This window comes from Hemicordylus capensis, chromosome 4, assembly GCF_027244095.1.
Source record: "Hemicordylus capensis ecotype Gifberg chromosome 4, rHemCap1.1.pri, whole genome shotgun sequence".
Taxonomy (NCBI): Eukaryota; Metazoa; Chordata; class Lepidosauria; order Squamata; family Cordylidae; genus Hemicordylus; species Hemicordylus capensis.
In genome coordinates this window covers 180853285-180881210 of record NC_069660.1, presented here as the reverse complement: position 1 = coordinate 180881210, position 27926 = coordinate 180853285, and the positions used below count along the sequence as shown (strand labels likewise).

General features: G+C 42.1%; 1 long non-coding RNA gene across 2 annotated transcripts; it reads right to left on the bottom strand.

The window, feature by feature from the left end:
* Positions 1-25: 25 nt before the first annotated feature.
* LOC128324046 (uncharacterized) lies at positions 26-27895 on the bottom strand. 2 transcript variants are annotated; one of them, XR_008306598.1, is made up of 4 exons: positions 27856-27895; positions 26178-26310; positions 25147-25355; positions 26-708 (listed from the first exon to the last, which is right to left on the bottom strand). It is a non-coding gene; the product is annotated as an uncharacterized LOC128324046 (long non-coding RNA). The 2 variants fall into 2 exon arrangements; XR_008306599.1 differs by lacking the exon at positions 26-708 and adding an exon at positions 23724-23825.
* Positions 27896-27926: the final 31 nt, after the last annotated feature.

Here is a 27926-nt window from a genome sequence, read left to right as displayed (position 1 = left end):
TCTCAATCTGGAGCACCTTTCTCTTTCTGAATTAAAATGGGAGCGTGCTTCTGCCCAACAAGATTAGCTTTTTGAGTGCAAGGGTATTTGAGGGACCGCCTGCTCCCAAGGGTTGCTGCCCGCTGGACGAGGACATCTGAGGGGGCCCTGCTCCGGGTGCCGACAATGAGGGAGGCCCGGTTGTCGTGCACTCGGGACAGGGCCTTCTCTGTTGCTGCCCCCAGACTCTGGAATGCTCTCCCAGTGGCCATTCGTTCCTCGGACTCCATCACGGCTTTTAGAAAGCTTTTAAAGACTTGGCTTTTTACCCAGGCTTTTACATGATTGTTTTCTACTGCGGCTTCTCTGTGTTTCTATTTGTTGTATTTGTTGTGTTGTTTTTATGCCTGTTTTTATATGTTTTTGTACTTTTAACATGATGTTTTTATTGTGTTTTTATTGTATGTTTTTAACTTTTGTAAACCGCCTTGGGGTTATCTTTTTAATGAAAGGCGGTATATAAATGCAAAAATAAATAAAATAAATAAAAAAAGTGTGAAGAGCTTCACCTCCTGATCCTTGGAAGAGGGGCCCACTCACTGTGTTTCTGCATGAGTCACTGTTCTGAGCTGGCCTCCTCCGATGTCAGGTCATTCTGCTGCTTCTTTTCCTCACAATTAAAGGATCCAATTGTACTCAGTGCAGAGAACTGCAAGACCTCAGCAGAGACTGAAGGGAAGGAGACAAGGTCAAATCAGTGAATCTTGTTTAGTTAATTTATTTCTTACAGTGCATTGGCAGTTCCCTCCTCGCACCCTAGTGTGCACTGTCTCACCCAGTTTGGACATTATTGCATTTTATGCAAAACAATGGTTTCCGATGGTGGTGCTTCTCCCACTTCTGCCCTATGATTCTAGGAACTTCAATAATCACAGCCCCAACCTCTGCTAACTGGGCAAAGAGACACAATTTAAAGTGTTGGCTCTCTTACATATAAGGGGAAGAGCAACTCCCCCTGTTCAACCCAGGAGAGTGTCCCTCCCCGTGGCGGTTGCTGGTATCTCCCTTGCGTTTCTTTTTAGATTGTAAGCCCTTCTGGGACAGAGAACCAAGGTTTTTTCTAATGTGCAGCTGGACATATTTTGTTTTTGTGTAGTTGGGCCTATGGAGTTTAATAAGGAACTCCAAGTAGGCTGGAATTTTAAAGAAGTAGTAAGGAGTAGGCTGTTAAAAAAGGGAAGAAATAGAGAGGAAAAAGAAAAGATAAAAAGAAACAGAAAATGAAAATTAATAGTTTCCCTTGAGTCTTCATAGCCTTATACAAAAATATATTACAGCCTTCCCTTACTCTCCTCCATTATCTGCAGGCACCTTCATTTTCCTTACACCCCTTTCCTCCTTCCCCCCAGCTCACTTGCTCCCTCGCTCCCTCCCTCTTCTGCTTCCTCTTCCTGTTCATGGTCATTTCCCCTTCCATCAATCCTCCTTTATTTTTGTTAGAAAATTGTGTAGTAAGAGGAGGAATTTTGCTTTTTATTTTCCATCCATGGAAATAAGTTGCATCTGCTGCTTGTGCGGTAGGAAACAAGGAGGCTTAGAATAAACCTTACAGGGAATAATTTTCTTATTTCCTGTGAAATAAGAACAGGGTTTTTGTTTGAGAACAGTGTTTTTGTTGTTGTTGAAAGCATATCAATCAATCTATCTATCTATCTATCTATCTATCTATCCACACACACACTTTTCAGGATGCTGGATGATACTGGTCTTGGACCTGACCCAGCAGGGCTGTTCTTATGTTCTCATGACTGTGGTCTTCCATGTCTTTTCAGACCCTGGACAATCTATAGCCCCAACCTACGACCTGAGTCCCACTCATTTTTTTAGCCATACATGCTGATCTTCTGTTTTTGCCCTCTCTTTCAGTCATTCTCTCCCCCCCGCCCATATTCTGTTTTGCTCATCCTTTCCCTCTCTCTCCTCTTAAAAGACAGCCCCTACCCTACACCTACCCCATCCCCACCCCAGAAACAATGAAAAAGTGCAAACTATCTTAAACTGAGACATAGGCCAGTGTTTTAGGATAAAGGGGAAAGCTTATGGATAATTCATACATTATTTCATGACATCTTATTTATTTATTATTTCTCTATGTAAACCGCTTTGGAAACTCACAATCTAAAAAAGAAACATAAGATAGACACCAGCAACAGCTGCTGGAGGGATGCTGTGCTGGGGATAGATAGGGCTAGTTGCTCTCCCCTTGCTCAATAAAGAGAATCACCACTTTAAAATGGCACCTCTGTCCTCATTTAGCAAGAAGGGAATTGGCCAGATTGATGCATGTTTATTTTTTACTTGGAAAGAAGTCCCATTGGATTTTTTTAAAAAAGAATTAACTCCAGATAAGGACTGCAGCCTTAAAGAGCAGCTGATCCAAATAGTTAGTGACCACATTATCACTATAACTGAACAAGGCCCAGGGAGGGGAAACAAATGTCCCTGGGCCCCAGGGGGAATAGCCAGCTGGGTCACCCTTTGCTCTTCACTGTTGGTGTCGTATGGATATATGAGGTCATTGCAGCAGGGTGGTATGTTTAGAAATGTTTCTGAGCCAGGGGAATGCATGTGTGCCAGTGTGTGTGTGAAACTGTCTACTTGTGTGACATTATTTGCATAGGAGCGAAAGACAGGGCATGCCAAGAATGTTTTATTTTTTCACCACAGTTCTTCTGCACCAAAAACACAGAGCAGGGCAGGAGAAGGAGCCAGGGGCCGAGGGGGCATCCTTTGCTTCATGCCCCAGGACCCACTCCAACCTTGCTATGCCCCTGGTTATGTACATTAATGTGTTTGAGTTATGGAAAATCTTGCAGCTCACATTATATTTAAATTTAGGTGACTGAATAATCTGCCCCCAAGAACATTAAGAGAGAGAGAGAATGGAACAGCAAGTCCACTAGCAATGATACTTAATAAATCAACTCTAGGAGATATCCGATGTCTGAAGAATAGCTGACATTGTACATATATTCAAGTAGGAAATAAAAAAAAGTTCATGTAACTACATACGTTTTATCTTCCATGGCAGGCAAGTCCCTAGCATAAATATTCAGAGAAAGAAAACTCAAAGAGATAGAAAGAAATAGCAAATAGGATGTAAGGCCATCACTTTTCCATGGAGTTTCGGCGATAGGAAAAGCTTCACCTGACAATTTCTGCCTGTTTTGCAGGCATTAAAGATAAAGGAAACCCTACTAGGGAAAAATGACAAGCCAACAACCCCATTTAGTGCACAAGTGCAAGGAGTTTAAGAATTTGCTGACTTTAAGTGCCCATATTGCGGACTATCCCACAGGATTAGAATGATGATTTTTTATTTATTAATTTATTCATCACATTTATATACCGCCCAAACTTTCATCTCTGGGCGGTTCACACCATCATTTAAACATATTTCTGTAAACATTCCTTCAAGACCTCTCTGTAATGGCGAGATTCCAGATGTCCTCTGTTTGATCTGATAGACAAGATAAATCATGGTCCAAATCCAATCCTGTCCTTATTTTAAGTGTATTCCCCTATCCTTTCTCTTTTGTATAGGGTAGCCAGTAGTAAAGCCAACACTGTTTACCAATGCTAGAATATAACTATAGTTTGAAGTAGCTGACTTGAATGATTATGATAGCCTTTCCCTCCCAAAGTGCAGAGGAATTGGGGTGGGGGGTGGTCAAAGGAAGAGATTATTTTATTTTTAAAAAATTAAAGTGGGGAAAAAAATAGATAATTGCCACCCCTCTGAAAGGCAAATAATGGATGTAGTGAAAGTACAGAAAGACTGATAACACAACAACAACAACAACAACAACAACAACAACAACCATAGGCATAACTATAGGGGAGGCGGGGGGGCACGTGCACCGGGCGCCACTTGGCAGGGGGTGCCAAAAAGTGCCCCTGCCGATTTGCCAGAAATTTTTTTTTGATTTTATTTTTTATTTTTTATTTTTGCAGAGCAGTCCCCCTCCCCCAGTCCCGGCGCCGCCCCCCCCCAATTGGCATTACTCATCCAGCACTGGGCGCCGCGGCGTCTTCGTAGTCCAAGTCTCTGACTCTCACTCCCCGGCGCGCCCCGCCGCCCCGCCACCAGTCGCGCATGCGTCGAGAGGAGGACACGCACCAGAGCAAACTTCCTGAACAACTCCCTCTTCTGAACAACTTCCTGAATGCCCGAACCAGTTCCCCTTTTTGCTCATTCATGTCCTTCCTCCCCTATAATCTAACCACATTTTAACTGAAAAGGTTCAGGGAGGGGGAGATGGGGGGATGTGGAACCTTGGGTTCCACATCCCCCCATCTCTCCCTTCCTGGACTTTTTCACTATGTAATGCAAGCTAATTTAATTATATGTCATCATCAAAATGGATTAGCTGTTTCAGCCCATCAGGAAAGTCTAAACCTCCACCGATTTAATTAACCAGACTGAAAATCAGATGAACAGAGAATGTTTTAATGAAAGGTGGTATATAAATTTAACAATAAGTAAAACTATCATTAGGAGCAATTAGCGATTACTTAAACATTGGTGCTGCCAAGCAATTTGTAAATAAAACTAGAAGCCCTTTGAAAATAAGCTGGAATTAATTGTAGGTTGGGCAGGGGGTGAAAGTATATACTTATAAACATTTATTGTTAAATTTATATACCACCTTTCATTAAAAACAACTCCAAAGTGGTTTGGTTTTAGTCATGGATTTTAATTTTAATTGCTCTTTTTGTCAATGTGATGAAGATTAGTTAAATCTGAGTGGTCTTAGGCAACCAATGTTGCATCTGAAATGCCATTTCATTTTTTATTGTCATAAATACTGTCCAACCAATTTAAATAGCAAAGGTGTATATTATCGCTTTATTCAATTGCAGGGAATCTCAAAAAAGCAGGATTTGCAACTAAGGCAGTGCATATCTTCTCTAAAATGGCCCTTTTATAGTTTTTCTAACTTTGAAATCGTAACATAAAACAAAGCATAAATGCATAAATGCTTCCCCCTCCATTTTAAACCTTTTAGGTTTTGGAAAAGGGGAGTCTTTCTTTAACAGTGGGAGAATAAGGAGTCTTTAGCACTATCACCCTAGTCCCTCGAATTACTTTGGAGTCCTTGGTTTTTGTTTTGTTAAAATACAGTCACTCACAAGGGAAAGTCAGGAACAGAACCAGGGCATGAGGGAGGGGCATCTTAATCATAATAATCATCATTGCATCATAATTCTGATGTTTGAGATACAAGCCAACTTCACAGGGTTGTTGTGAGGAAAAACCTAAGTATGTAGTGCATTTTGAAATTTTTGGTAATTTTTGTAATTTTTTAAAATTTTAAAATAAAAGTTTTCTGAAACATGTGTGTCAGTCAGATGTATGTTGGGGGGGCGGCGGGGGGGACGCGACGGGGGGGGGGGCGCAATTTCAGTGCTTGCCCCAGGTGCCGTTTTCCCTAGTTACGCCTCTGACAACAATCCATACACTGATCTCATGGGCTACTTCATTATGTTCACCGTTCACTACTGCCAGCCCTGCCACCTGGTTTATAAAGCAAGGCAACTGATATCAGGGAGCTTTCCCACTGTGACACCCTGTACTGGCTGTCAAAATCAGAGGCCAATACAGGCCCAGGGTATGTGTTCTCTTGCTAAGAAGTGAACTGGGCTTTAAAAAAAACCTCTGCTATACAAACACTGCTCACTCTCTTTCACCTGTGCCTTGGCTTACATATGGAGGTCAGCAAACAGCTCAAGTGCATAAGCGGAAAACTTTTACAGTATCTCAGCTGGTACTGCTTTGTAGTAGAGAGAGATAAGAAGCCCCTTTGCTCTGTCTTGGCTCATGTGAGAGAAAGTGTCTGAGGTGCTGGATACCTCATGGGAAATCTCTGTGGACTGGATTGAGAAGCCTATTGTCATCCCTGTAGACCAGGCCTGCACAACTTAGTCTCCTCAGCGGTTTTTGGACTACAACTCCCATAATTCCCAGCCACAACGACCAATAGCCAGGGATTATGGGAGTTGTAGGCCAACATCTGCAGGAGGGCCAAAGTAGAGCAGCCCTGCTATAGACCAATGGTATCTTGAATTTGATCCCAGCAGGACAGTCTTTGTTACCTTCTATTCTAAACAGGACTGTTTAGTAAAGGTAAAGGTAAAGTGTGCCGTAGAGTCAGTGTCAACTCCTGGCGACCACAGAGTCCTGTGGTTGTCTTTGGTAGAATACAAGAGGCGTTTAACATTGCCATTTCCTGCGCAGTATTAGATGGTGCCTTTCAGCATCTGTGCAAAGCTTTTTAAAATTTAATTTAATTTTTTATTTTACATTTATATCCCACTCATCCTCCAAGGGACCCAGAGCAATGTACATGCTTATGTTTATCCTCACAACAACACTGTGAGGTCGGTTAGGCTGAGTGATTTGTGACTGGTCCAGAGTCACCCAGTGAATTTCATGGCTGAATGGAGATTTGAACTCTGGTCACCCCGGTCCTCATCCAACACCCTAACCACTGCACTACACTGGCTCTCAGAGCTTCAACTCTGAATACCTAAAGCCACACAACCGTTCCCACTGCTCAACTCTGTGCACTGCTGTGCTTTTCTTCCTAGTGCTGCTTATAGAGCCCTTTAAAGAGAAGTGGAGCCTTGCCAAACCCCAGCAACACACATGCAGAAAGGGTGTCCTTTCCAGCACTTTCTCCATATAGCACCAAGGATGGCTCCAGAGGAAAGGCACAATGGGGTGGGGGTGGGGAGGACCCACTCAGACAAATAGTCTGCCCCCTCTTCCTCCTCCAGTCTAACATATGGGACATAACATGCCCTCCCAGATATGCACATTGCCCCTTCTGTACCCCCCTCAGTTCCCCCCCCAAGTGCTGTCACTGTATAGTACACTGTATAGTACACTTCAAGTACACTGTCACTGTGTACTTTCCCAGATGCCACTGGGAATCTTTTTTTCTTTAACCTCACTCACCAGTACTGGGGAAAGCATAGCAGAGTGCAGAGGTAAAACATGGGAATGGTTGCCTCCACTTGGTGCCAGTGGGGCTGTGCAGAATATTTGGCTTCAGGAATCTGGAGCTGAAGAATTGCACAGGCCTACTGTTCAGCTCCTCTGTCTGCTAGTCTTAACACTTTATGCCATTTATCCTGACTTCCTACCAGCCTACAATGCCGTTCTATTGATTTGTCTACTTATGCTTGATGTTATCTTCATATTGAATTCTGTATTATCCACAACTATACTTGTCTGTCTGGATCTTTACTTTTTAAAATTTCTTTAAATAGCCTCCGGTCACCTTCACAGGGCTCGAGGCCAATGAAAATGACATGTCATTTTGGCTCAAGGCTGTTGAGTAGAATTTCACCATCGTGATCAGTGAAAACTCAAGACATAAAAGGGGGGCAGAAATCATCTCATTTGTCCTGCATCATGATTTTTCTGAAGTGTTCCTCAGGTATTTGAGGACTAATCCATAATTTAATTGCCAGTTACTTATAAAATTTTGTCATTTCATTTATACTGCCTCTTATGTTTGGAACTGCCTCATGTAATGTTTCCTCTCTTTCTTCCTTAAATCCCACCCTCCCCTATTTGGTGTGACAACTAAGCACATCTAAGTGCATTGACTCTCATCGCACCCTGGTTATCTTTGTCTCTCCATTCCTTCCCTCCTTACCTCTTGTGTTATTATCTCCCATTCTGTTGGAACTTAGAGTGCAAACAGCTTGGGGCAGGGACTTGACTTATGTTGCTTATGTTACCTTCTGCAGCACAATCTACCTTGATGTTGCTGCGATTATTTATTTAGCACATTGTGTGGTGTGTGTGTGTGTGTGTGTGTGTGTGTGTGTGTGAGGGTACTGTACACAGAATGAGAAGATGATTCCCTTCCTCATGGGGCTCACACACAATCCAAAAAGAAGCACATGAGAGACAGCAGGGGAAGGAGCGGGAGGTGGAGGCAGGAGAAAACAGGGAAAGAATATGTGATTGTTTGAGGTACATGTATTTAGACTTAGTAGTACGATACTGGTTCTTACAGGCCAGTGGAGGGGGCTTTGGTGCCTTTGCTGAGTCAGGTGGAAATGGCTACAGGAGGACACAGTCCTGCTGAGGAAGGAGCCAAATGACATTTGCCAAGTGCCTTGGTGCTAGGGGTGGGTATGGATCAATCTGCGGTTGAAATGGTCTGCCGCAAACTGGGTGTTCCGAGTGGTTCAATCATTGACAACTCCGAACTGGTTTGACTGGTCCATTGGTTAGACAAGCCCAGCCAGTCAGTCTGACGAAGTGGTTCACAGAGTGGCCATTTAGTCTGAATTTGGATTGAACCACCACACATGGTCCATGCACACCACTACTTGATGCTCACCTTCTGCAGCAACAAGGTGGAATATCCCACTACCCTCACACAAACAATATCTAAATACCACATTGTAGTATTTGAATATGATTGGATGCTTGAGAAGAGTCCTCAATGGAATTAAGAGAAGGGGGAAGGCATGATGTGAAGGGGAGGGAGACATGTTCATGCATGCCCCTAAATATGTGGTAGGGGGCTGACTTGGATTTGGTTTGGACTGACCCAGAGAAGCCCTTAAAGTTTGAGAGGGACATCTAGTACTGCCATTGGAGTTTTTTTTTGTTTTTTAAAAAAAATCTGTTCCCCACAAGCCCCCCAAATATACAGGGGTAACTTGGTTTGATTTAGTCTTTACAATCTGTAACACACTGTAACCTGTGGAAACAGCATGGAGAACTGAGAAACTGGGATGGAACACTTTCTGAACTACATTGGAATCCGCCGTCCCACAATTTAGTGATATATGCTTCAACCCATATTTGTCTTCCTCTGCCTTGAGGTGGTTACCAGAGCCAGGGCTTCTATCCTCTTCCCTGTGGAACTCACTTCTGAGGGAGGTTCATCTGACCTGCTCACTTCAGATGTTTAAAGACCTCTAGACCAGTACTACTGAGAATGCGTTACTGGAGTTTAATAGCTTAATTATATGCTTTAGCCCTTCTTGCCTTTTGTTGTGAGCAATTTGCCTTTCCATTTAGATTTGATCTGAATTATTATTTTTTGCATTTTTATTTTTAATTTATGTGCATTTGAACTGTAGGCTGCTTTGGGAGCTCACTTTGGTTGAAAAGCAGGATAAAAACTAGGTTGTGCATCAAATAGGAACAATAATTGGATCCAATTTGATACATTTCCTATTGGCAGCATTTTTGCATCATATGATTTTCAATGCAAAATAGATAATATTGGCAGTGCTCGATAGGATATGATACGATATGTATCGGGTTATATTGAACACCATCCAATGATTGAATGGCAGTTTACATTCTTTTTTCTGCTGCTGCTGTCACAAAACTTGCATGTTGTCAAATCAGTCTTGCAGCTGCTCCAAGTATACTGCAATTGGTTCATCTCCCAATTACAGTGTTTGCGGGTGGGTGGGGGACATGTAACATTGTATATTACATGTTGTCTGAGCCAAACCCCACCCTTCTTTGAGCACCTCTTTAGAGGAGCATTGGGAAGGTACTGTTTGCCAGGAGAGTTTGCAACTGAATATTGTTTGCCTCATCTGAATGTATATATTAAAAGAAAAAGTTTGGTGGGGTGGGGTGTGGGGTGTGGGGATTTTTCCTGCTCCTCTGAAAGCATGACACTTCTGCATAAAACGGGGGTGGTATCAAGACCTAAGAAGGGCTTGCTGTCAAAGCTAGGAAAGGTCTACAACACCTGAAAGTTTTATCCAATTCTGACTTACAACAATATATTTTGATGCATTCCCATTCTTTTCTGTGGGTCATATCCTATGGGATGATGCATTGATCCAATAACAATGCATCAAATTAAATGCTTTGGGCCAGTACTATTACTGGATGCATGAATTAATACTATTGGATTGGAATCAGATCGGATCAGATAATTTTGCCCATGTACATACAGCCCTAGTAAAAACATAAGCTTGCACACAGAGCTCTTATTTTGTGAGCAGAAGGCTTTTCAGCAGGATACCCAGTTCTGTGGAGGGATATGATGGCAGATGGGAAAGATAATTGGCATCTTACCATGTGAGTGCTTCTGTTCATGTAGCAAAATTGATCCAGGACATAAATACACTAGAACCCACCTTCTATCCCATGAGCGAATATATGGGCAAAGAGCTCCTTAGTCTTCTTCCTCACAATGTGCAAAGCAACAGATTTCACATGGTATGCTTTTGCCCCCCTCTCACCCCCATTGCTGACTTCCATGTAGGAGCCAACCAAGACACAAACTAGTGGGAATAAGCAGATGAGATACAAAAGGGGAGAACTTCACAGAGTCTTCATTTTATTTAAAGGAGGGGCCATTAAAGGAGCTATTTGTCTCCGTCTTTGCTGGCACAGGAGTCAGTGGGGAAAACCAATGTTGCTGGCCCCAATCTGGCCCCTGTTAAAAATTAGTTGCCAGCCACAGGTGATGGAAGCAAGCTGGGTGGAGGGGGGGGCAGTCGAAAAGAAGACATGGAGGAAGGAGGGGACAGCTGAAGACTGGATGAAAGCGGCAGAGTTTTGAATGGTGTAGACTGGGGGAAAGAGACCAAACAAGAAGAGGGTAGAGGAAGCTAGAAATGCATCTGATAGTGAAACAAATCCACACCCCATGGCTAAGCTGCTATGATACTATAGAACGATCTGGAGCAGGGGTTCCAAGCCTTGGGCCCCAGATACGGTTGGACTACAGCACCCATCCTCCCCAGCCAATGGCCTTTGGCCACTGAAGGGAACATTGAATAGGAAGGAAAGGAATGGAAGTTGAAATGGCAGGAAGCTCACTTGAAATCAGTTAGGGTAAACAAATGTGTTAAAGAGCTGCATACAGATTATAAAATTATTATAAATATATAAAATCTACAGTAAAAATTAAACATGATGCAAACTACAGAGATTCATAGACAGACAACTGCTCAGTGAAATAATGTCAAATGCACTCCAAGAGCCCAAATGCCTTCCTGGTCTTTTTTGCGGGGAGCAATCTTCTAAATCTGCCAGACACTTGCCCTTAAATTTTTTTAAAAAAAATCTTGGATGCTGTTCTTGCTTTGTACACCACCCTGAGTCTGTGGATTGGGTGGTATATTAAAACTAGGCCAGGTGGGCTCTCCTTTGTAGAGAATTCCACAGGGCATACCAGAAAGGTCTATAGCTTCCATCCATATCTCCAGTAACCAGGGTATGGAGAGCTGAGGTTTCTTATCGAAAGATATGAGGCAGGATTTTTAAAAATGTGCAACCGTACACAAAATATGCAATTCCAAAACAGAAGTAAAGTAAAATGTGCAGTCCTAAAAAACCCAAAACATTTGTGTAGGTCAAAAGTTCAAGTGATGTGAAAGTGATGTTTCTGACCATGCAAATAGCTGTTGTACTTGCTGTGCATGGGGCGACATGCAGGGGAAGCTGGGAGACGCCCCGCCTGGATGCTATCATAGCTGGGTGGAGTGCCTTGATAATGGAAGTGGCAGTGAGAGAGGAGGAGCAGGTATGGATCTGAGCAGGTATGGACCTGCTCTCCATGTTAAATGGGCGGTGGAAACCCTTAGTTTTAAAGGGATTGTGCTGTGATTTGGATGCCAAATGGCGTTTCGGTACATCCCTAGTAAAAAGTGCCTGATGACAATGAGAAAAGCAAAGTGAGTCACCTAGGCTCTTCTAGAACTGAGACCTTGATCAAACAGATCCATTTCTCCTCCCTCCATCAAAGTTCCTGCTGACTCCTACAGAGTCTTCACCAATGAATACAACACTATTCTGCAATAGTGCTGTCAAATTCCCAGTTCTGAGGATTTTCTTCCATTCTATGTAAATTTCCAAATGTCATGGATGTGAATCTAGGCAGCAAAGTATGTGTGCATGGACAAGGAATATGCACAGGTGAATATTGTAATCGAAAATACACCCATACCTGCAGAAAAAACAGCCATAATCTTGGGAACAATAAAAGTGTTCTGCTGCAAATGTGATATTATAGCAATCTCAATGCATAGTAGAAGAATAACAGCAGTGAGTTGTTTGAACTTATATGGTGCAGGTATCCATTTTTTCAGGGTGAATTGAATTAGAACATCCACTCAGAAAGGATTATAGGTAAACTTGAACTTGTTTGTGTTTGAATGGAAAGTTCACATTATATAAATATATATGACAGCATAGTGCAAATGGTATTATGTTTGAGGTAGTTTGTAATTGCACAGGAGAGGAGATTTAAATGTGGCCCTCGGTTCTCTGAGAAATAACTGATCTGAAACCCAGATACAAAATACAAAATTATATAAGCCATTTTGCAGAGATGAGGCATTTCACAGTGGTGTTCCTTGCACAGAAGCAGGCACAACCCACCTATTATTTTTTATTCACCTCTTCTCAGATAGAGCCATGTCAGAATGACAATCCTTGCATCAGTCATTAATTTCTTAAACTGGAATTTTCACATTTTGATGTCAAATTTCAATTCTGAAGTTCAAATAGCAAATGGGGGGGAATCAAATTTTGACATAAATTCTCATATTTGAAAATTTTGCATTGGGGGAGGGGCGGGAATCTAATTTTTTTATCGGCCCAGGGGAGGCACAGGTACATGATCTAGTCTTGTGGGCAACTAGGGTGAACAACAAAACCCATTCACAATCTGGAAAGACTTGCCCACCTTTACTAGCCCAGTTTGTAATACACGTTCCCATCATTTATGGTATATCACTAGTATAGTAGTTCCTTATTGTTATGCTCAGTGTTTGCACTCAGTACAAATGAGGCCTTCTCTTTTGAATAGCATGCATACTAATCAAATTACTAGTTCAAGTAGGAAAGTTTCCAAAATAGAAAAAGAAGTATTCTTGTCTTTTATATTAAATTAATGCATCAGATTAGTTACTTTCCCACTGTAGCTTAAGTGGAATACTGTTTGATCACTAATAAAATACGATAACTACCCTGCTCCTGAGATTAGCCCAAGAAACCACTGGCTGCTTGGGGGTGAGTTATTCTGTTGAAATCGTACTCGTGGGATTAACAGTGATTATATCCTCTGGGAAATCATGGTGCTTTCTAAATCCATTTTGAGTTTTCTTCAGAAGAACTTGTAAGGGAACAAGAAGTGCAGTATATAGAATGATTTCCCATGGTCTTTGAGAAGCAATTCATCTAATTGTGTTACATTTACATAACTCCAATGCCTTTTTTCTCAAATGGGGTTTCCCCCCATCCATCTGTCATATTTTATTCCTTAGAACAGAAATCACAACATGCCTCAGAAAGTTTAATGATTAAAACTATGAACTGTGCTTTTATGTACAATAGCAACAGCCAATGGTGCAAATATCACCAGGCAATGTCAGAGAGTCCAGGGCTGGAACCTGGAACCTCATGGTCCAGACCAAGTGGAGCAAGCTGTCCTAGGGTCAATTCAGATGAACAGCCTCCTTACATGCAAGGAGAATGGGGCTGCAGCGAGAATGCACCTGTCCCGAAGCCACTAAAGGATGTGCCAATGCAATCTCAGCATGCCTTCTAATCCTGTGTGAAGGATGCTCATCGGAATTACCCCTCTACACTCACTGCAAAACCCTGTTGAAACAATAGAGTTCATCATTTTTTCAGGATATCAGCAATTTGTCAGGAACTCAAGGGCTCAAAATCTTCTCAAAATGCTTGCATGCAGAAGGTTCCAAGTTCCCTCCCTGGCACCTTCAAGATGGAGCCAAGAGAGATAGGGCTGCCTGCAGCCTTGGAGAAGCTGCTGCCAGTCTTTGTTCACAATACTGAGCTAGATGGACCAATGGCCTGACAATATGGAAGTTTCCTATATTCCTAAAATATGAAGCTGGGATATAGCCAAGTAAGCTATCATGGACCATGTGTGCTCACTGCTCAGGTCCTGGAGCTCTCTTCATGCACAGAGGAAATAAGATGCAACTTCATCTCCTGTGACTGGTAGACGTTATGAAGCCTTTAGATGGGCCAGACGTAGTATCAATATTAGGAGGGGAAGTGTCCCTAAGTATTGCAGTGCCAAATGTGGCCTTGCCTCACGACCCGGGGCGGGGCGGGGCGGGGAGCAGCTCCCTTCAAAGTTACCCTTTGCAAGTTTTGGACCATTGCCAGCAGCCTCCTCTTCTCTCCTCATGTTTCTTGCAAGCTTTGCAAGGAGTGTGTGGGGAGGCGCTCCCTGCAGAGCTGGCAAGGGGCAGCTTTGTGCTGAAGAGCTGCTTTAATGGCAGCAGCAAGGGGTGTCTCACTGCCCTGCTGGTGGTGGCCCAGTAATCTGCCAGCTGAGGTGGCTGCCTCACCTTGCCTCATAGGAAAGTGCCATATACAGAGTCTGACCATAGGTCCATCCATCTAGCTCAGTATTGTCTACACAGACTGGCAGTGGCTTCTCCAAGGTTGCAGGCAGGAATCTCTTTCAGTCCTATCTTGGAGATGCCAGAGAGGGAACCTGAAACCTAGATGCTCTTCCCTGAGTGGCTCCATCCCCTAAGGGGAATATCTTATAGTGCTCACACATGTAGTCTCCCATTCATATGCAACCAGGGCAGACCCTGCTTAGCTAAGGGACATGTCCTGCTTGCTACCACAAGGGCAGCTCTCCTCCTCATGAAAGGGCTGCCCCTGACTAGGAGCCTGACTTTTGCCTTCACTGGTCAACAGAGCACTTTTTTGAATGTTGAAGGTTTGGATCTGTCAGCTTCCGGTTTACAGCTGCAATGATCAGGGACCCTGGATAGCAGAACTTGCATGTTAAGTCTATATTAAGTCAAGATTCAGGCACAGCTGCTCAGCAGCACCAATCCAATTGACCTTGCGGCTTCTCAGTCTCCATATAGTTCAATAGGATTTGGCCAAATGTATTTATTTTATACTGCCCTTCAGTGTGAATATTTCCAGGGTGCTTCACAAAAGGCAGCCCAAAGAATAGAATCAAAGTTCCCTTGCACAGCCTGAGGAAACAAATGGAGCTTGCACAGAAACAGTGGCTGGTGGATTGTACCCTTCAACTATCTTATCACAATCTACGGCAAGTTTAACTGCCTTTGATCTTATCTAATAATAGATAAATGGCTAAAATAATCACCATTTAAATATATTAGGTTGTTTGACATAGGTACTACACACAAGGAAAATCAATAATGATTATACAATCAGGAGATACAATGTAAACTGCATACCACAAATGCCTTTGCGGGGTTAGATAACATCACAGATCTGCTAATGAAAGTCAATAGCTATTTGTTTTCAGGAGCAGCACTTGAACTTTGGGGGTTATTCTTTTTCACAATAACTAATCCAACCATGGGCGCAGGTTTTAAAACAAATGAATATCAAAGAAAGAATGACAAGTAGACTCAACTAGCAAGTGTGTGGGAAAGGGCATTCGATACCCTTCTGAAAAACAAACAAACAGGTATACAGTATTACTTTTCACAGATACATACGTACATACAGGAAGCACACCAGTTGAGATTATTATCTCCCCCTGCCCCGCCACCAATTATTCCCTTTAAAAAATATTTCTGGGCATGATCCAGTCAAAATTAAGCACTTTTAAAGTCCCATTGATTTCCAAAGGATGGATTCAACTCTCACATTAAAATCAATGGGGCTTTAAAAGTCCTTAACTTTGGCTAGATTGTGCCTTTCCGTTATTATCTGCAATGACGGCAATCCTCATACTCTTGCACTCTTCCAGGATGCAGCACCAGACAGCACTGTTGCTATGGTCCCAACTAACTGTGGCCATACCTGAGGTCTGGAGACTGCACACAGCCCTATTGCCCGGCTTCTTGTGGAGATGCTGCTGTGCTGAGGAGAAGCAGATTCCACAGGCTTATAATCAAGTGTATATCATCATGGCCCTCAATGTGGAGCAGCCACATCATCATTTCATTGTATGAGTAATGGAGGAAAGTGAGGCATAGCTGCAACGCTGTCAAAAGAGGGTCATCAGCCTGGCGTGCATCTTAGGAACATAGGAAGCTGCCATATACTGAGTCAGACCATTGGTCTATCTAGCTCAGTATTGTCTTCATAGACTTGCAGAGGCTTCTTCAAGGTTGCAGGCAGGAATCTCTCTCAGCCCTATCTTGGAGATGCCCGGGAGGGAACTTGGAACCTTCTGCTCTTCCCAGAGCGGCTCCATCCCCTGAGGGGAATATCTTGCAGTGCTCACACATCTAGTCTCCCATTAATATGCAACCAGGGCAGATCCTGCTTAGCTAAGGGGACAAGTCATGCTTGCTAACACAAGACCAGCTCTCTTGGTGACCCATCTATGGTCTTCAATTGGACTTAATAGAGAATGTTTCTTCCCCGCCAGTATGTCAAGAAGTGATCTCAACCAAGTTTTTCTATATGGTATTCAGTGGATTCAGGGGCACCCTTAGTGGCTGGTGGCCCAGGTTTGTGCCCACTCTCTTAGATGGCCCCATGATGTTTCCCAAGGGAAAAGAGGGCCCCTTTTATATTTCCAGAATGGCTTGGCCTAGAGTTCTGAAATTTGGCACAAATGTAAGATGTTCTCAGGACTCTTTATAGATATTGATTTTGAAGAGTATTGGTCAATCAGTTGATTTTTAATGATTTTGTGAATTAAAAAAAAACTTCAAAAAAATTCTATAAGTGGTTTGTTTCATGGTAGAAAATTAGTAAATCTTCTGGAACCAAAGCACACCCCCCACCCCAGCTTAGGCCATCATTCCATGCCCATGTGAAGGATCATGTCCTTTGCCTTCATAAAAAAGTGCAACATGTCCCTCCCCGTTTGCTCAGTCCTTTACATTTCCTGAATGGCTTGGCTTAGAGTTCTGAAACTGGGCACACATGTAGCCCAATATGGCAGGACTCAGTGTATTTTTGTTTCAAGAAAATTGGTCAATCTTGTGATTTTTAATGAATTTCCCCACCTACTGCAGTAAAGCTGCCAGAAAGAGTTATCTCTATCCATAGAGTTCTTCACATCTAGTGAAAGTAGAACTAACTGTTACATCTGAATAAACAAACAACATTTTGTTTTACAAATATACTGTGCTAAAGTTGGTTTATGATCCAAAAGGTCTGCATGGGAATTGTGAAGCAAGGGGCATGAGTTGTGGATTTAATTTATTTTCTAAGTTATTTTAGTTTGTGTTTTGTGTTTGAAGGGACACATGTTGTATCCTAGTTAGTTTGTGAATGGTCAAGAAGCTGTATGAATTCATTGGGGCTTGTGTAGTTTTTTCTTTCTTTTGGCAAATGCACTCTAGCCCTGATCTGTGGGTTTGTGGTGAATGATCAAGAAGATGTATGATCCTTTGGGAAGTTTTGTGGTATCCCCTCCTCCCATCCCCATGCACTCTGGGTTTGTGATGAAATGTATACATACAGAGAGGATGCTCTGTGTGTGTGTGTGTGTGTGTGTGTGTGTGTGTGCGTGTGTGTGAAGCTCAGTAGGTCCAGAGTTCAAAATTACCTAGGTGCCAACATCTCATGTTCTTGTGGTTTTGCTTTAGGGTGGGCAGTATACCAAAGTCCTTTAATGGACTCTGTTGTTCATTAAAGAAGGCTCCTCTCAACTTCTTTAATGGGAGAAGACAAGTTTTATCATTTGTACGATTATCAAGATCCCGAGCAGTAAGGGAGAAATTGCCCCCCTTCTCTCCACTTCCCAGAGAGAAAATGAATATTACAGCTTCAATATCTAAGCATGAGCAAATGCATACACACTCACATCCATCCTTTGTTAACCTTGCCCTTCCCTTGTAGGCTCCCTCACTGCTCAGCTTCAGAATCCAAGCTCTTCAGGGCAGGGTTCTGCTTTTTCTTTTTCTTTTTTGCTTATGCTACTTTATAAAGTGCTAGGTACACTGATGGTGCTTTATTAAAAATTGCCAGGACACAGTCCAAATAAAGAATCTGTTAAAACATCAGACATCTATCCATTAAGGTATGAATGGACGGAGAGAAATTTTTCTCCCTCTCTCACAACTCTAGAACCAGGAATCATCCCATGAAACTGAAGGCCAGGAAATTTAGGACCAACAAAAGGAAGTACTTTTTCACACAGCACATAATTAATCTATGGAATTCTCTGCCATGGGATGTGGTGATGGCCACTAGCTTGGATGGCTTTAAAATGGGCTTAGACAAATTCATGGGTGACAGGTCTATCAAAGGCTACTAGCCTGGTGGCTATAGATCACCTCCAGCCTCAGAGGCAAGATGCATCTAAATCCCAGTTGCAGGGGAGTAACAGCAGGAGAGAGGGCATGCCCTCATCACTTGCTTGTGGGCTTCTCAGAGGCACCTGGTGGGCCACTGTGTGAAACAGGATGCTAGACTAGATAGGCCTTGGGCCTGATCCAGCAGGACTGTTCTTGTGTTCTTATGCACAATAACTCTACCATCTTGTTTGAAGGCCTCATTTTAAATGACCTCCTTTGCAGCCCTTATTTATGTATTGTTTTTATTTTATCAATTTATATCCCAGGTCTCCAAGGTGACTTTGCTCAAGGAGATTTGATTTGACAAGGTTAGTTGAAGGCGGCTTACAAGGAAATAATAATACATATAACAAGTAACGGTAACATCAGTATAATCCAGGCCTGCACAACATAAGGCCCAGGGGCCGGATTCAACCCGCAGGGACTATTTTACTGACCCCCAGGTGTCCTGCAGCAACACAGGAGCTGGAAACTGCCTTATAACGCCATACTATGCATGTTTTCACAGAAATATGTTCCATGGTGTACCCAGTGAGGCTTATTCCCATGTAAACATGCCTAGCATTGCAGTCTGAAAGCAACGACAAATTTAGGGAGAGGAGAGGTTTTGGCATTTGTTTGGGCCTGGCATGTACTCGAGGGGGCCCACTGAATGAGCAGGGACAGAATCTATTTTCTGGTCACTATCCTTGGTTAAAACTATGGGTCCATTGACGGGGAATAGATCCACAACTAACTAATAATATTTTTAATTTTAATGTAATAATGTGCTAAAAATTGACCTCAGCCCCTGTATGCCAAGTTGTGGATGGTTCCGAGCCACCAGGGCATTTGAGTTGTGCAGCCCTGGATAAGCTAAAAACAAAAGCGAAAATGTATCTACTTTTGCTAACCATTTTAACCTCACTTAATTTTTTTTTAAATTTTTTTTAGAGAAACTTGCAACACATGTATATAAACAAATTGTTTATTTATTTTACCTCTTGTATTAATTCAGCAACAAGCAGCAGACAAAAACAATTCACAATGGTTAAATGTAATTGGACTGATCTCGCCCCCCCTCGCCAATTTTGAATTGACAGCATCAAAACAAAATATACTTATTAAAAAGATTGGGCAAATATATATATATATATATATATATATATATATATATATATAAACTGGTGCCGGCCGTAATCAGTGTGGACATCAGGTGTACAGACCTGGGTAGCCCATTCCACTATCAGGGTACCATGACAAAACAACAACAACAACAAAACCCATTCCCTGGTGCCCACTTTCTCCCAGGATATGTTTGTGGTGCCTTCTTGTCTATTCTAGCTCTCGCCTCAAAAACAGGTTTTTGTACTTTTTCATTGTGTAGTAAGACTTTTCATGAAGTCTTTGGTTTACATCTTTAATCCTCACCCCAACCAAAATCAGGTTTAAGTACATGTAACATCATTAGCTCACATATATCCCTTTCTGTCCTTGGTATCCTCTATCCCCTTCCTCTTTTATCTTCCCCACTGCTGATGCTAGATTGTAAACTCCTTGGAGACAGGGACATTGTGAACCTCTCTCTGCAAAGCACCATGCAGACTGATGATGCTTTATAAATAAATTTGCAGGGGAGGGGGAAAACCTCATGATATTTTAGAGTTAACATACTTCTAATACTAGGAGTGCTCCAATACTCAATTAACATGTAGCACTGAAAGTGTGTGATTGGGTGATTTTTTTCATTTTAAAAGTTTACTTATATATCTATACTCTCTCTCTCTGAAGGAAAAGGAATAGGTGTGTGTATGTATATAAACTACTTATTCCTTTTCCCATAGAAAATTAAAAGCTTTTGATGGCATGAAACCAACACTTTATAACCTTTATCTTCTACCCACTCCAACATGGCTGTCAAATTTACTGTTTACATTTTTCTTTGTAATCACACTATTATGTACTTCATCACCTTCCCCACCCCCATCATTCGACCTAATGGTTTTAAAGGGGAAGGAAATTACTTGTCTTTGCTGCCAGCACTTGACACTTTTATGGGTCATTTGTAATGAAGCCATTCTTTGGTTTTAATGGAGACCTTGATTTGGATTGGTGTGAATAATTGTCAAAAGGTGATTAATTAAATAATCACCACCACCACCCTGTAAAATGGATCAACATATTACATTACGCTGATCCAAAAGTTAGTTTATTTCTGCATTAGACTTCGAATTCTATGCATTTAAACAAGCCTTAAGCCCAGCTGTATAATTTACTACACATTAATTATACATCATATATGGCTAAAGAAAGTGTTTTACACCTTTTTTTTAAAGCTCTGTAAAGTATGCTGTCATGGTGTTTAATAAAAGAAAGGCAACTACTTGTGAAAAAAATAATATACTTGACCATTAAGCAGAGTAATTTGAAAATTAAACAAAATTCCATTCGATTTAATTCCAGGAAATGTCAGCATGTTTTAGAAACGCGATGCTTTAGCTGCTGGAGAATTCTATTATTTGTTGAAAACAATTTCTAAATGTTTAGTTATGTGACTTAAGAGGTGCAGAAGAAGGATAGCTATGGGGTTAGTCAGACATGAGAGAAAATAATAAGTGCTGCTCTTGAATTCGGAGAATGCTCCACAAATAGGTATAGAGTGCTGCTTTGATTCCTTCCCCACTCCCAAATTAAACACACAGACATACACAAAAAATATGAAAGCACCATTGTCTAACTTGTATTGACTTCAAGTTCCTATAAAAGGTTTAAATTCTGAGTAAATAAATGTACAGTTTACTTATGAAAGCAGTTACTTTTTTCTTGAAGGAAAATATTTGCTGCCAGGCACTCTGGCAATGCGGCTAAATTGCACAATACTAAGGGAGCTTCTGCAAGAGGCTTTCATGGGGGCTTGAGGCACTTATTCGCATTTCAAATCACACCAGAGCAAGCCCCACACTCCAAGCTCTTAGAAGTCACCATCTGTGACCTTGTGACATGGTCTGCTGAAGACTTAGGTAGGTGCATGAAGGTAGGTTGTGTGATGTTGTACCTTCATTTGCAAGGGACTGCTTCCTCCTTAGAGTCATTGTCAGGAGTCTAGATCAGGGATTCTCAGCATTGGGTCCTCCGATGATATTGGACTTCAACTCCCATAAGCCCCAACCAAAGGCCACTAGGACTGGGGATTATGGGAGTTGAAGTCCAGTAACATCTGGGGACCCAAGGTTGAGAATCCCTGGTCTAGATCAAACAGGATCCTTGGCTTTGAGGGATGTCACTGGGGGAATTTAGCTTGTGTGAACCCCTCCTACCAAAGACAACCACAGGGCTCTGTGGTCTCCAGGAGTCAAAACCGACTCAACGGCACACTTTACCTTTTTCACTGTCTAGCTCTGGTCAAAGGATGGAACTGCAGTGAAGCCAGCCACACCAGCCAAAGAAGCCTCTCAACAACGGGGCAGAACAGAGCAAGTGTTACACCCTGACATCCATAAAGGCTCCCAGGACAAGGCTGCTTGCTGATTTGCTATGAGATCCTGCTCTTGCTGTTATGCTGGCTTCAGACTATCTCTGCCTTATCCCCAGATTGATAGGAGCCAGTTCTGACATCACCAAACAGCCAAACAAGAGACATAAATGTGTTAAATGTTAGCAAACTCTCAACACAATGAGCAGAATCCAGCCAATTTTAAGCACTTTTAAATGCCATCAATTTCCACTGACAGCATTTTTCAACATGTGCTTAATTCTCCCATGGAAAGCAGTGGCCAACATCCAGAGCAATGTACTGCATACAGAATGAGCACTGTTGTGCTAGTGAAAGAAGATGGCTTAGATGCACTACAAATGGGGATTGTACTATAGTGTGTGTGTGTGTGTGTGTGTGTGTGTGTGTGTGTGTGTGTAAAAATTCCCATAAAAGCAAACGAGGCATGCTGTGGTTGCACAACTGTTGTGCAGCTGCAAGTGGGCTTTCATTTGTGCAGCAGCAACACTAGTCTGGAATGCATGGTCCAGACTTGGTGCAAGTTGCTAGCACAAAAGCTTTGTGCTAGCACAACATCCTCCCCATTTGATACACTGTTCTGGATGTCTGCCACTGAGACTTAATAATTGCTTAATGTTGGCCAGATCATGCCCAGCACATGCAATTTGGTCTCACATTAATTTGTCTGGCTTTATGCTAAAGCAAAAATAAAAGGTACATTAGAAGCATTTATCATTGTCTTGAAAATTAAATTTAAAATATGTTAACACTAAAGATGCAGAGATTTTCATGTTCAACACACACATGTATATAATGGGGAGGGGGGGCTTTATGGTGTGTGTGTGTGTGGGGGGGGGTGTATTGGATTTTTTTTTTCTTCCTGGCATAACATTTCTGCACTTGTTCTGTCTACAAAATACTTCAGTAGATTGACAAGAGGCCCCATTTCAGACAAACATTAAATAGCTCCAATGTGTTAAGTGATGATGACAGAAAAGGCAGTACTTCACAGAGAAAGGTAGGTGTCTGCTGTACTCCAAAGGCAAACAGCTGTTTTGAACTGTGAAAACTATTTAAAGGTTTAGTGTACACCTTGGATTCCTGCTGTCTACATAAGTACAGAGACCTAAATCCACTGCATACTGGGACTAACTGATCAAAGCAGTAGTTAAATCTATCCATGGAAAATCTAAGTAGTCTTTGGAGGCGACTCTTTGAATGCAGATTAGCAATTTCATTGAAGTAGTCAATCAACTGTTCTCCCTCCCCCCCACCCCCGCCAACGGCTGTTAAAATGTCATTGAATGAACCCAGCAGATAAAAAAAGAAAGAAAAAGATGAGCAAAAAATAATAATATTTCAACTTGAACAAACTTGCTATTTGTAAGACTGGATCACATGAATCTGCTTGAGACTCAAGATCATTTCAGAGGTAGCTACAGGAATGAATCCCACAAAGGGACTAGGTTTAATCATCCAATCCCAGACTGTATTGATTTTGGAACTACTTGCAATGACTATATAAATAAGCCATTTCTTTGCAACTGTATCTGGAGTCGGTCATGAACCCAAAAACCTTCACAACCTGGTCCAAAGTGAATTATGCCCTGCAGAAATAAATTAATAAAACTAACACAGCCAGGCTTCTCGACCAACTTATTTTCACATTTCAAGAGCTTAAAAATATAAAATCAATAATCATTTAGTCATAAGGGTAAATGAAGCGACAGAACATCAAAGTATACCCTTTAGCCATTCAAGTCATTCTTGGTAATTTATCTCATCAAAAGGCAGGGGTAATAATCCTTTCCACTCTGAGACAAGCCGCCACACAGCTGCTGTATTATCCCAGAGTAAACAAGTTTGGAGAAAATATTAAAAATCGATATCTGTTTCCTTCTATCAGGCCAGATGGCATCCATCATAAATCTGGTTTTTTAAAGAGTTCTTTAGCTTGAGCAGCCAGACTGTGAAAGACAACTGAATTAACGATAGAAACTCAGCTCTGTTTAATAGGAATTGACAGCTGGATTTCCTTAAACTTACAATTTGGAGGCAATAGGACAATTTTCTGAAAATTAAACAGACATGCAAAAAACAATCCGTTACATTCATGGAGCACAAGCGCAGGAGCTGTGTTTAAACTTAGGGCACCCAAAAGAACAACAGTAGCTTTGCAAAATGTATAAGAACACAAGCAGAAAATGGTGACTTATTTGTCACTGATGTAGCTCTTTGCATTTCTAAGTATTTATCAATTTTTATTGTGTTCTTCTTCACAACAGTCCTGCGAGAAAGACACTATCATTTCCAACTTATAGAAGGGAAACTAAGGACTGGTCTACATTAACTGAAAAACTGTTCCTGGATTATACCATATCACACCACGGGCACCACTAGGCATTGAAAGGCATGAAGTCCGTAATCAAGCCCCCGATCTTTTTGGGAGCTACAGTAGCACATCACACTCTAGGTGGCATTGGTGGTGGTGGGTCACATGTTTAAACCTCCCCCTGCCCCCCAAATCCTATACATAGACAACTTCTTGTCACCCAAGGAAGTTTCATTCACACACACACACACACACACACACACACACACACACACACACACGGAACATTCAATTATGCAAATCTCCACCCCAACCCCTACTTGATGTCTGAAGTGTTATGGTCCAGCAACAAACATACTACTTCATCAGCTGTTTGTGTAGCTTACAGCTGTTTGTACACTTATATGTACATTATTTGGGAGATAATTGTTTAAGATCTCAGATGGGATTTTACTTACCTTAGTGTGGATTTCCTCTACTTTTTTCACTGAATAATTGGGTCCTATTCTGTCACAGGCTGCTTATGAAATTCTCCTCAATTTCAAAAGCAGTTTGCCATGTGGAATGAGCTGTTCAAGAAAAACAGCCTTAAAAGCACACACTTTATGGAAGTAGCTTCACAATTCTTTGGATCCCAGCCTTAATTTCTCTGCCCTTAATTACTGCACACTTGGTGACTGGCAGCAGCTGAACGTTTGCTCTGACTCCAACAAAAAGTGTTTGTGTTTGAAGTGTTGTGAAAGTTCTATCTGTTGTTTTATAATTGTGATGGCCCATTCACAGATATCCAGATTGGTCCCTAGGAAGCCCTGACCATGAAGCTCAGTTCACTGGCTGCTCAGTCTTCTGCAGCAATGCTCCCAGACCATCAGACTCTGATTTTTCCTTTCTGTTGGAATTGGATCCCTTGTCTCTTGCCTATCATTGCCTTCCAATAGAGCAAAGTCCTCCAAACTTTCCTCCCCACATTATTCCGAGCATCAGAAGCATATGCATCAAGGTAGTGATGAGAAGACTTTCTTGCCTTGCATTACAAGACAAAGGCCTCATTCATGCTTACCCCCAAGGATGATGAAAAGGGTTTCCTGTGGCAAGGACCCATCTTCTTATGGTTAGCACCTGGATAGTAGAATAACCTCGATAGGACCAATCATGCAGATCCTTTCCACTTGATTACTGTCCAGTTGGCTGAGAGGGAGGGCAGTGATTGGAAGAGAAGGGCCCATATGACTTCTCCTCCCCTTGTGGTTTTTAGTATTCAGGACGGACCTATATATTAAACAAACAAACAAACACCACGAGGCTGCTGCCCCAAACAACAGCTTAGTGTCTCTCCCTCTCCAAAATGTCTAGTTCATTGTACCCCACATCATGACACCATGATGATATGCATTTCCATATCGCTTCTCCACATCTTCAGCTCCTGCTAGCAGAAACTGTCAAAAAGACCAGAGTCATATAAAAGCTAGGCTGAAAGAAGACAAGTTCCTGTATTCTGCTTGTAATATAATACTACCAAAGTACTACCAAAGTATCCCTCCCTAGATAATTCTAGACAATATCATAAACACTTCTTTTGACATATGCCCTATTTCCCTACAATTTTCTACAAGCCAATATACTCTGAATTGTTCACCTCATAGCATACTGAAACCATGCTTAATAATTTAGGAGAAAAGTTTAAATTCAACTTATGCGTATAGTATAAAGTGTGTGTACAGCAGAGCTGTATCTTTAAAATAGAAAATAAAAAATTCATATGAAATCATCAGAAGAAATAAGGGCTTGCTATTTTTAAGTTTAAAAAAAATCAAACTCATGAACATAAACCCTTTTGCGCCTTTGGTAAGTGTCATAAAAATTTAACACTACTAATTTCTGCCTGCAGTGATTCTTTAATATTAGACATTTATTTACACAAATTACTGGTTCTAAATTGAATTATATTTTTGCACATCCATCGACAGAGCACTTTCAATGTTTAATAGAAACACATATATTTCCTGCTTACATTATGAAATAAAAATTTATAAATAACATGACTTTAGATTAATTTGATTTGAGGAACAGGAGTATCAATTATTTGTTTACCTATAGTGATGAGGAAGGATGCGTAAATCCATATACAATCTAGGCCCTCTATCTAGCACACTGATGATGATGCAGTAAGGTGTAACAATCTGTGTTCATAGATGACACAAGTTGGTATTTGCATTGCTCATATCTGTAAGTCATATAAAAAAATCTATATTGGCTGTAATGCTACATCTGATTAAAAGCACAATTCTGTGCATGCTTAATCAGAAGTAAGATCCATTGTTTTCAGCAGGGCTTGTTCCTAGGGCTGCAGCCTTAAACATAGAACATGATCCATGCTGTCCAGCATGTGGAGCTAAAAAAGCTGCATATATGGGAGGGAATCTTCATAGGGTATTATTGAATAAAGCTGAGCTGAAATAGGGAGATATTTTTGAATATCATCTTAGCCTCATGAAAAACACCTTTCCTTTTTGTCAGTTCTTCAAAAGGGGGCTCTGAAAAGTGTCTACCCATTAATAGTGATGGAATGAAGAATTTCCCTCACTCTGAATTGTCTTTGAGGCAGTATGGCATGCATGTATATTACACAATATTCTGAGGCCTGTGAATCCTATCAGAAGCACTAACTTCTAGTGCCTCTGCAATCCCAGGGTATCTTTTTATTGTGGTGCTAGTCCCTTGCTATTACTGTAGTCAGATAAGGATGGGCAAAACATTCCAAGCTCAGAATGTTCTGTCTCAAAACGGGCTGTTGCACATGTTCAAACCTGAAACAGAATGCCCTTCAAATGAAGGGCCATTCTGCCAGAACAACCAGCTTGACTGATTGTTTCAATGGAATGTTCTGGACATTTGGAACAGAACACATGTCTGGAACGTTCCATCAAAACAACCCGTGGAGCCAGTTGTTCTGACAGAATGGCCCTTCATTTGAAGGGTGTTCAATTTCAGGTCAGAACGGTTCAACCATTTGGGGTCGAACTGAACCACCCCCTGTTCAGTCTGGCTTCAGACCAAACCCCACCGGGAGTTTGTGATTCTCCCCACAATTTTTTTTTTAACCACTCACCCCTTCCAGGGGACTTCCTCTAGGTGGTGGGGGTGTCCTGTGGGGTTTCCCCCTCCCCCGCCGACCTCCTTGCCACCCTGACCCAGGCCACACAGAGGCCCATTGCGCAGGTTTGGTGGCCTTCAAAATGGTCACCACGCCAGAGGGGGAAGACCCAAATGGGCCAAGGAGCCAGCCAAACAGCTGGTTAGGGTGGCAAGGAGGCCGGTTGGGGAAAGGGGGAACCCCCACGGACCCCCTCACCACCTAGAGGAAGCCCCCCAGAGGGGGTAAGTGATAAAAAATGGGGGGATTCACGAACCCCCCTGGACTGAACCAAACGGGGGGGGATGGTTCGAGGGGGTGCCAGACCAAATTGGCCCATTCCGGTCCAGTTCAGGATCAGATGTGAACCAAACTGGGCCAGCTGGTTCCATGCACACCCCTAATCAGAACACTCTTAGCGGCCTGTTTTGTGGTAGAACCTTCCGAGTTTGGAACGTTCTGCATATCCGTACAGTCAGATGACACACCCTGTTGACTTCTCCTGCCTGTGCACAGGAAATGGCAGTACAAATTGGATCACAGTTCTTAACAGACCATGTCACTTGAGATGGTACATTTCACTCTGTCTCTCAAACTACAAGTCCTAGAATTCCCTGTACAAGTGTGTGTACTCACTCTCTCTCTCTCCTAGAGGAGGGCCTGGGCCAGTGTTCCCTGTAACAGGGATACCTAGATGTTGTTGACTA